The sequence below is a fragment of the Zingiber officinale genome, chromosome 6A, assembly GCF_018446385.1.
Source record: "Zingiber officinale cultivar Zhangliang chromosome 6A, Zo_v1.1, whole genome shotgun sequence".
Taxonomy (NCBI): domain Eukaryota; kingdom Viridiplantae; phylum Streptophyta; class Magnoliopsida; order Zingiberales; family Zingiberaceae; genus Zingiber; species Zingiber officinale.
In genome coordinates, this window is record NC_055997.1 from 86,270,686 (window position 1) to 86,278,804 (window position 8,119).

Consider the following 8,119-nt stretch of genomic DNA (forward strand, 5'->3'; position numbering starts at 1 on the left):
GAGAAAATGTATATATAGTAAATTAGAAAAAAACTATCTCTCTCTCTATGTATAGTAATAAACTAATAATATTATTACTCCATTGCACTTACTTGCATTGTTGTAGTAACAAGATTAAATTTAAAATAGCACATACAAATTATTAAGTTTTTTGTTGGATTGATATCAGGTAGAGAATGTTAGGACTCGTACGAGTTAGAGGAGTGAATAGTTCCAATTGTTCTGTCTTAATCTTGTGCTCGTTGTTTGAAAGTGAAGTTGAATTCTTGATTCAAACTTGACTCTACATGCACAACTCTAAGATTTTACTTAGCATCCACCTCTTAGGTGACTAATCCAAGGTCTACCTCTAGTGATCTCCCTCTACTATGAACTCCTTTTCGAAAATCTTCCAGAGATGGAGAAGCCGCTTACACCTTGTTCTTACAAGAACACAATAAGCAAATACAAAATAGAAATACAAACAAAGAGTAAAACAACTTTACATTGAACACTTTGCTTCCCTTGCTTCTTTGTTGCTTTAGAATGCCTCTTGGTAGTTGAAAATGCTGTAGCACTTCGCTTCTAACCTATCAAGAATCGACCTCCTCAAGCTAATTTCTACCTATCAGTTGACCAATTTTATTTATCATTGGACTGATCTGATAAATGTGTCTGTTGAAACTTACACAATAATTTTTTTTACCTATTTAACCATATTAGTCGATTAAATTACTCCATTAGTCGATTGATCATAATTAGTTGAGTTTCCTAATCAAATTGATAAGCTTCTGTTCAGTTCCTAAAACCACCAATCGACTGATGAAACTCATCAGTTGACTAATGACCTAGTTTTACATAGATCTTTGAATGATCTCCATTTCACACCAAAAATCATCTCATTCTGATATTCGAGCAAAAGGTATTATTACCTTTGAAAGTTTGCTTTATTTGATATCTAGTTGATTTTAACCTTCCAAGACTTCCTTTGCTAGATATCCGGTCAACCTTGACCTGCCAAGACTTCATTCATCAAAAAGTGTTCAGTCCTCCATGATTTAATTAGACTTTTTATCTCATGCTAAGTGTTTGGTCGTTCATGACCCACTTGAACTTTCCTTCTCATGCCAACTCTCTCTTGGACTTTCAATCACCAAGTGTCCAGTCAACCTTGACCCACTTGGACTTTCAATCACCAAGTATCCGGTCAGTTTTGATCCACTTGGACTTTTGATCTTGTGTCTATTCTATTTTGGACTTTCAACCATCAAGTGTTTGGTCAATCATGACCCACTTGAACTTTTCTATTGCCAATTACTTGTTGGACATTTAAACACTAAATATTCAGTTAACCGTGACCCACTTGGACTTTCGATCTCGTGTCAACTCCATGCTGGACTTCCGATCGCCAAGTGTCTGGTCAATCGTGACCCACTTAGACTTTTCATAACTTTTCAAATATCAAGTAAACTTTAACATACTTGACTTTTCACTCAATAAACTTAACATATTGATAGATTGTCAACTATCCAATCAACTTTGACTTACTTGACGTCTCAACCAACTAATATATTGATCAAATACTGAAACCCTAACTCAAGTCAACTCGAGTTTGATCATCTTGGTCAACCTTGACTAGGGGTTGATTGCACCAATAGATAAGTCATAAACAAAGAAAACAAGACTGAATTGATGTGAACACAAGATCAAGGAAGGATTTATGAGTGGACTGGGTGGGTCATGGCCCCTGTACCCATGTAAATCGCCCCTGCCTGGAGGTGATCAGTCTGGTTTTACAATCTGATTAATCCTAGAGGTGACTGGTCTAGCCTCATGGAACTTTTCTGCTGGCCACTAGAATAAATTTGGAAGCACAAAGGACTCCTCATCCAATAGCTAATATTCTAGATTTTTCATCCCACTAGAGAAAAAATACCTCGTAGTATTATAGTTGGTATTCATATCACGAGTGCTTAGAAAATTGCTTGAGCTTGTAGCCCACGGGCAACATAACCTTAAGAAATTTTTCGGGGCACCTGGAATTAATCCAGCCGCCTCGATTCATTTTTGTATTTTTTAAAATTTTTTTTGTTGGCCACTTGGATTTAATCTAGGTGCCCCAAGTCTAATTTTGTATTTTTTTAAAAAATTTTTAAAAATAAAAAATTCTTTAAAACATCCTAAATATATATATTATACCTCGTGAGCACCTAAAATTATTTATCTTAAATACTATAATCCGAGAGAGAAGCCTAAACCCTAGAGAAAAATTTTATTAGCTTAAATCCATTATAAACCAATCCAAAAATTCTAAAATTTTAAACCCTAAATATATATAATATACTCCGTGAGCATCAAAAAGTTTTAATCTTGAATACTATAATCTAAGAGGAGGGCCTGAACCCAAAAGGAAAAATTTTATTTACTCAAACCCGTTATAACTCAACTCTTAAATCCTTAAATTTTGATCTATAAATATATATAATATACCCCAAAATAAAAAATAAAAAAAATTAAGAGAAGAATCCAGGCGCCTGGACTAGTTAACACACGGGCGCCTACATCAATTCCAGGCACCCTAAGTCCAGTCCAAATGAATTTGTAAGGTAAGACCCACGGTATATATATATATATATAATTTCTCTAACCTAGATATTATAAAAATTACTCACACAAGATGATCATGAATAGATGTACAGCTTCACACACACATATAGGGGGCCTACGTGCACCCAACATATGTTTTATTTTTTATTTAATTTTTTATTTTCAGTTATATCAATAAGATTTTATTTTATATATACACACCAGATTTTTACATGCTTTGTGTCAAAATTATGTTTTTCAAGTATTTTAGGGTTTGTGAATAAGAATTGTGAACAGTCTAGTAGAGTTTGTGAATACTAATTATGAAGGTAAAAAGTGAACAATAATTATAAATCGTAACTGTGAACAGTAAAAATAGTTATTGAGAACAATAATTTTAAATAGTAATTATCAAATTTTTCTTAATTTTGCTTCTCATCAATTTTGTCTTATTGTTCAAGTTTTACCGTAACTTTTGTATGTCTTATAATAAGCTTTCAGTAACTCTTCTACTCAACTTAGTCAGCACAGGTTTTACAATATATATATATATATACACTCGAAAAATTGAGATTTAAATCTAAATCATATATAGTTTTATTCTACAATTTCAATAATATGGTATTGAGGACAGTTTTCAACACACAAGTTGATTATGTCCCAACACTTGCTTGGTATTATGGTATTATGGTATTATGATTGAGCAGCAGAAGGAAGTAGAACCACCTGGGTATGTCGAATTGGCACAATAAGCTTCTATCATTGAGCTATCTGTGCAAAATAAGAAATAAAATATAAGATCAATGCCTCTGAAGATATGCACTTGTAAATTATCTAAACATGATCAAATTATTATGACTTACATTTGTTTAGAGAAAAGACTAACAAGAACCAAAATCATCATCGCCAAGTATTTAGTTGCATCTCTTGCTTGCTTACTTTTTGCATGGTAGTGGAATTACAAGGCTATTTATAGCATTATTTATTCTAAATAAGGAAATACAAATATTTAAAAAAAGTATTACACTTTCTAATTAAAAATGTGTATAAATTGTCAATTGTACATTTTTTTTATTATTGTTAAAAAAATATATAAAAGGAAGGGAATTGTATGTATAATATAATATATGAAGATGTTGTCCGAGAAATTCAACAAGAAGTTATTTAATAGACTTTTTTTCTATAAAAAAATTAATTTAATATCACACTTGATTTTAGTCAAAAAGGTGAGAAATAAATATTTTCTAACGTTGTTAACCTAAGATATTTATAGATGCTTCTCCGCTTGTGATGTTATTAATCTTACGAAGTGAGACTAAAGAGAATCATGACCGTATATATTTTTTATATAAAATAATTAGAAATAAATTATTAATAAGCCTTAAAATTAATTTTAATGTGAAAAGAAAAAAAATAATATTAAGTATATATATATATATATTCCTTATATAAATCCTAATACATTAATATATCCTCTAAACACATTACAATACTTTATAAATACTTAAATTTATTTTATTTTTAATTTTTTCATTTAACTAAACACTATTACCCAATTTAAAATTTTGAACCCTAGAGGTAAAATCTTTTTTAAAAAATAGTTTAAAAATTATAACCCAATTGGAAAGCCTAAATCATAAAAATAAAATATTTAAAAAATATTTTAATTATTTTTTAATTCAAAATTAAAAAAAAACAAGGAAACTGATAGTCACGCACTATAGCGTCGCACTACCCGAAGAAGATAAGTAGGATCTTATGACTATTGAAACACTCTTAACATTTAATAAATATAAATTTGTACATCTCTATAAATATTTTTACTAACTAACTATCTCTCATCAAAGATATAACTATTTCTAACTCTATATATATATAGTTAAAATAATATATATTGGATAAGTAAATTGTATATACCAAGATAAGACCAAAGTACACTACCTGAAGAAGATAAGTAGGATCTTATGACTAACGTAACACTCTAACGTCTAATAAATATGAATTTGTACATCTCTATAAATCTTTTTACTATATAACTCTCTCATAAAAAATACAACTATTTCTAACTCTCTTTCTCTATATATATATATATATATATATATATATATATATATCAAAGAATATAAGTTAAAATAATATATATTGGATAAGTAAATTATATATACCAAGATAAGACCAAAGTACACTACCCGAAGAAGATAAGTAGGATCTTATGACTTATGTAACACTCAACATCTAATAAATATGAATTTGTACATCTCTATATATCTTTTTACTGTCTAACTATCTCTATCAAAGATATAACTATTTCTAACTCCCCATATAGGGTGTATGAAAACCGACATTGTAAGATGTCTAACTTTAGACAAGGTTCAGTCTCCTTTGATGAAACGCCTAAAAACATGTAACATATGTCGATAGGTAGACATTCCTACCCAATATGTACATAGTTACTATATGATCATCCTCCATATATAATACTGACACAGGACGGTACCCATGGGTACTCTTGTGTCTCCATCTCCCACCTATAGAATATACAACACCAATCCTCTAAGTATATATTCGTTCTTGTCTCTAGTGGGAAGTCACTTCTAAGTTAACATTGAGAGGGTAACTACATGGTTTGAAATGTGTATTCTTTCATTACTTTTACTCTTTTAATTTAGAGAACTGCTTTTTGTTTGTTTTTATTGATAGTACACGAATTTGTAACTAAAATAAAGCAAAGAAGTCTTAAAATGTGTATTTCTAACATATTACATGACCATGGATCATATGTGAAGAGAAAAGGTAGCAAAAGACTATTAAATTGAAGTTTTAATCAAGGAACAAACTCTAGTAATGTACCATGACGTAGAGCGTGCCCCTCTAGATGAAATTTGGCACAAAATGATGCTAAACAAAGTCTACAGCCTCCAACACGATCAATCCATGCCTCCCAGGCACGACTATGTCAATCTGCTCAAAACATCACGAGGCCAACATGGTCCAACTGTGCTTCCTAAGAACGACCATATCAGTCTCCAGCTCAAATTGCAAACCAAACTTCTTACGGACATAACTTTTGACTTGATTCTAGCTATAGGGCCTACGATCTATCACAATATAGATAATTTCAAGATCTACAAGTTTGATTTAGGGTGGAATTGATAAAAACCTAGTCTAAGGGGTAAAAAATCTAGCGCGGCTCTCGATTTTTAACGACGTTAAAGATCGAGTGACGAGCCGGCGTCTATAAACGTCCGAGCGGAAGACAGACGAGCCCCGTCGTTAAAAATCGAGAGCCGCGCCAACCGGCTATAAATAACCGCACCGTCGAGCACCGACGTTAAAGATCGAGAGACGAGCCGGCGTCTATAAACGGCCGAGCGGAAGACCGACGAGCCCCGTCGTTAAAAATCGAGAGCCGCGCCGACCGGCTATAAATAACCGCGCCGTCGAGCACCGACGTTAAAGATCGAGAGACGAGCCGGCGTCTATAAACGGCCGAGCGGAAGACCGACGAGCCCCGTCGTTAAAAATCGAGAGCCGCGCCGGCCGGCTATAAATAACCGCGCCGTCGAGCACCGACGTTAAAGATCGAGAGACGAGCCGGCGTCTATAAACGGCCGAGCGGAAGACCGACGAGCCCCGTCGTTAAAAATCGAGAGCCGCGCCGACCGGCTGTAAAATACCACAAAATTAAATAATAAATGTTATTGGACGGAAAATCTTATTGGATTTTTCAGGAATTTCTAGAAATTTTTCGGGATTTAAACGGAGTCTGTATGACCCATTTTAGGGGGATAGATTCTGGGTACAGAGGAGGTCTGTTTGGAATACCCAAAGGTGGGAATTGATTGAGGAGTGGACTTAGGCTTTGATTAAGCTAAATTAGGTTTGGGGATTAATGCTACAGTAACCTACCTTATAAGCGCCGAGGACCCCTCTTTTCCCCCGATTCTTCTTCCTCCCCTGTCCACTTCGTCCCGATCCTCACCGGCGATTCTCCTCCTCCTCCTTATCTCGGTGTCGCCGGCGTGGCTGATGGTGGAGTGCTTAGGAGGGAAGACAAGCTACGGGCGTTTCTCTCCTTCCTCCCATTCTCGATTCCCATCGCATCTCAGTCGTGATGCCGGCGATTCTTGATCGCGCCAGTGATGTCCAGCCCATCGCCACCGGACCTTCCTTCTCCATCCCGATTGCTGATGCCCCGTCTCCCTCCTCCCTCTCCCGTTCGTGATGCTGGAATCCATCGACCCACGGGATGCCGTAGCCGTTCTTGAAGCCGTGCCCTAGCTCAGATTCGTCGCCGACAACCACTCTTTCCCCCACCCGATGTGTTTCTCTCGCAACCTCTTCTGATCGTTGGTCGCACTACCACGGCCTCGCTGCCTCGCCGTGTACTGGAGTCTCGATCGAGTGCCACCACCAGGGAACGATTAGTCTAGGTAAGTTTCATCTGGATTTGTTTTAACTCCGAATCTTGCTCAATTGTCTCCATTTAGCTGTTCTTCCTGTTCTGGATTGGATGAAGGCATCAGATCGAAATATTGGAGGATTGCACTGTTGCCGATCACTGCCACTCCAACTCTTGAAGCTGTGGAGGTCACGGGTGTGAAGGTAAGGGGTTGTTGTGGTGAGAAAGATCTTGTTTGTTAGGGTTCCAGCAAATTCAGTGTTGTGTAATTGTTTCCTGGACTGACCTTGGAAAGAATTGATGTAGGAATTCTTGGTGGTTGTGTGCAGAGATTGGTAGAGGGCTGTTGAGCTACTGGGTTTGTTGCCATACCTCAAGGTGAGTGTTTTCTAGTGATGTACCTATGGTATTCTCATTAGTATGATGCTAAATTAGGTTTTCTAAGGAATCTAGGGTTTTATGCTTGCTTAGATTATAAGTGGTGAGTAGATGTATTGATTTAACTCATATTGATATTAGATTATGGATTTTTGGATTGGATGAGTTATGGGTTGGATAATTGAAGCATGTTAACAAGAAGAGTTAACTAATTGAATTGGATTAATTCATGAGGAGTTTTGATTGGATTAATTGATGGTTGTGGATTATGTTTGGTTTAGAAGGAGTTGGATTAAGGATTATTTGGAGGATTTATCAGAGATCAGGTTTGATTAGAGTGATCCTAGTGGGTTAGGAATTTTATTTAGCTATTTGAATCGTATGAAATTAGCTAAATAAAATATATATTGATCGCAGGACTTGGATTCGGGACGAGCGTCTCGACACGGGATTACTTGGCACGATCTACACTTTAAGGCGGGTATTTCTTCCTTGCCTCTATGTAGATTTTATTGAGCTTAGTGCATGGTTTTCTGAGATGGTTTAGGATGCTTTATCTTATATCGTGTTCGTTTGTTGCTTTCCTGCTTGATACCGATGCTTGACCCTTGTGATGATCTATTTGATTCTTATACAGTCTACACTTTGGATTATCTATACTCTGTGGTATTTGTGTACATGTAGAGTATGTATGGTAGGGATTACTTCGTTGGTGGTATTCATATGAGGCTTGTCCATCCGTATGTCGTGTATACTTCTGTCCGGTGTGATGAT

At 35.4% G+C, this 8,119-nt stretch overlaps 1 long non-coding RNA gene across 1 annotated transcript; it reads left to right on the top strand.

Moving 5' to 3' along the window:
- Positions 1-7,002: 7,002 nt before the first annotated feature.
- On the top strand, positions 7,003-7,801 carry LOC121994157. The gene is made up of 3 exons (XR_006115613.1): positions 7,003-7,170; positions 7,274-7,345; positions 7,763-7,801. It is a non-coding gene; the product is annotated as an uncharacterized LOC121994157 (long non-coding RNA).
- Positions 7,802-8,119: the final 318 nt, after the last annotated feature.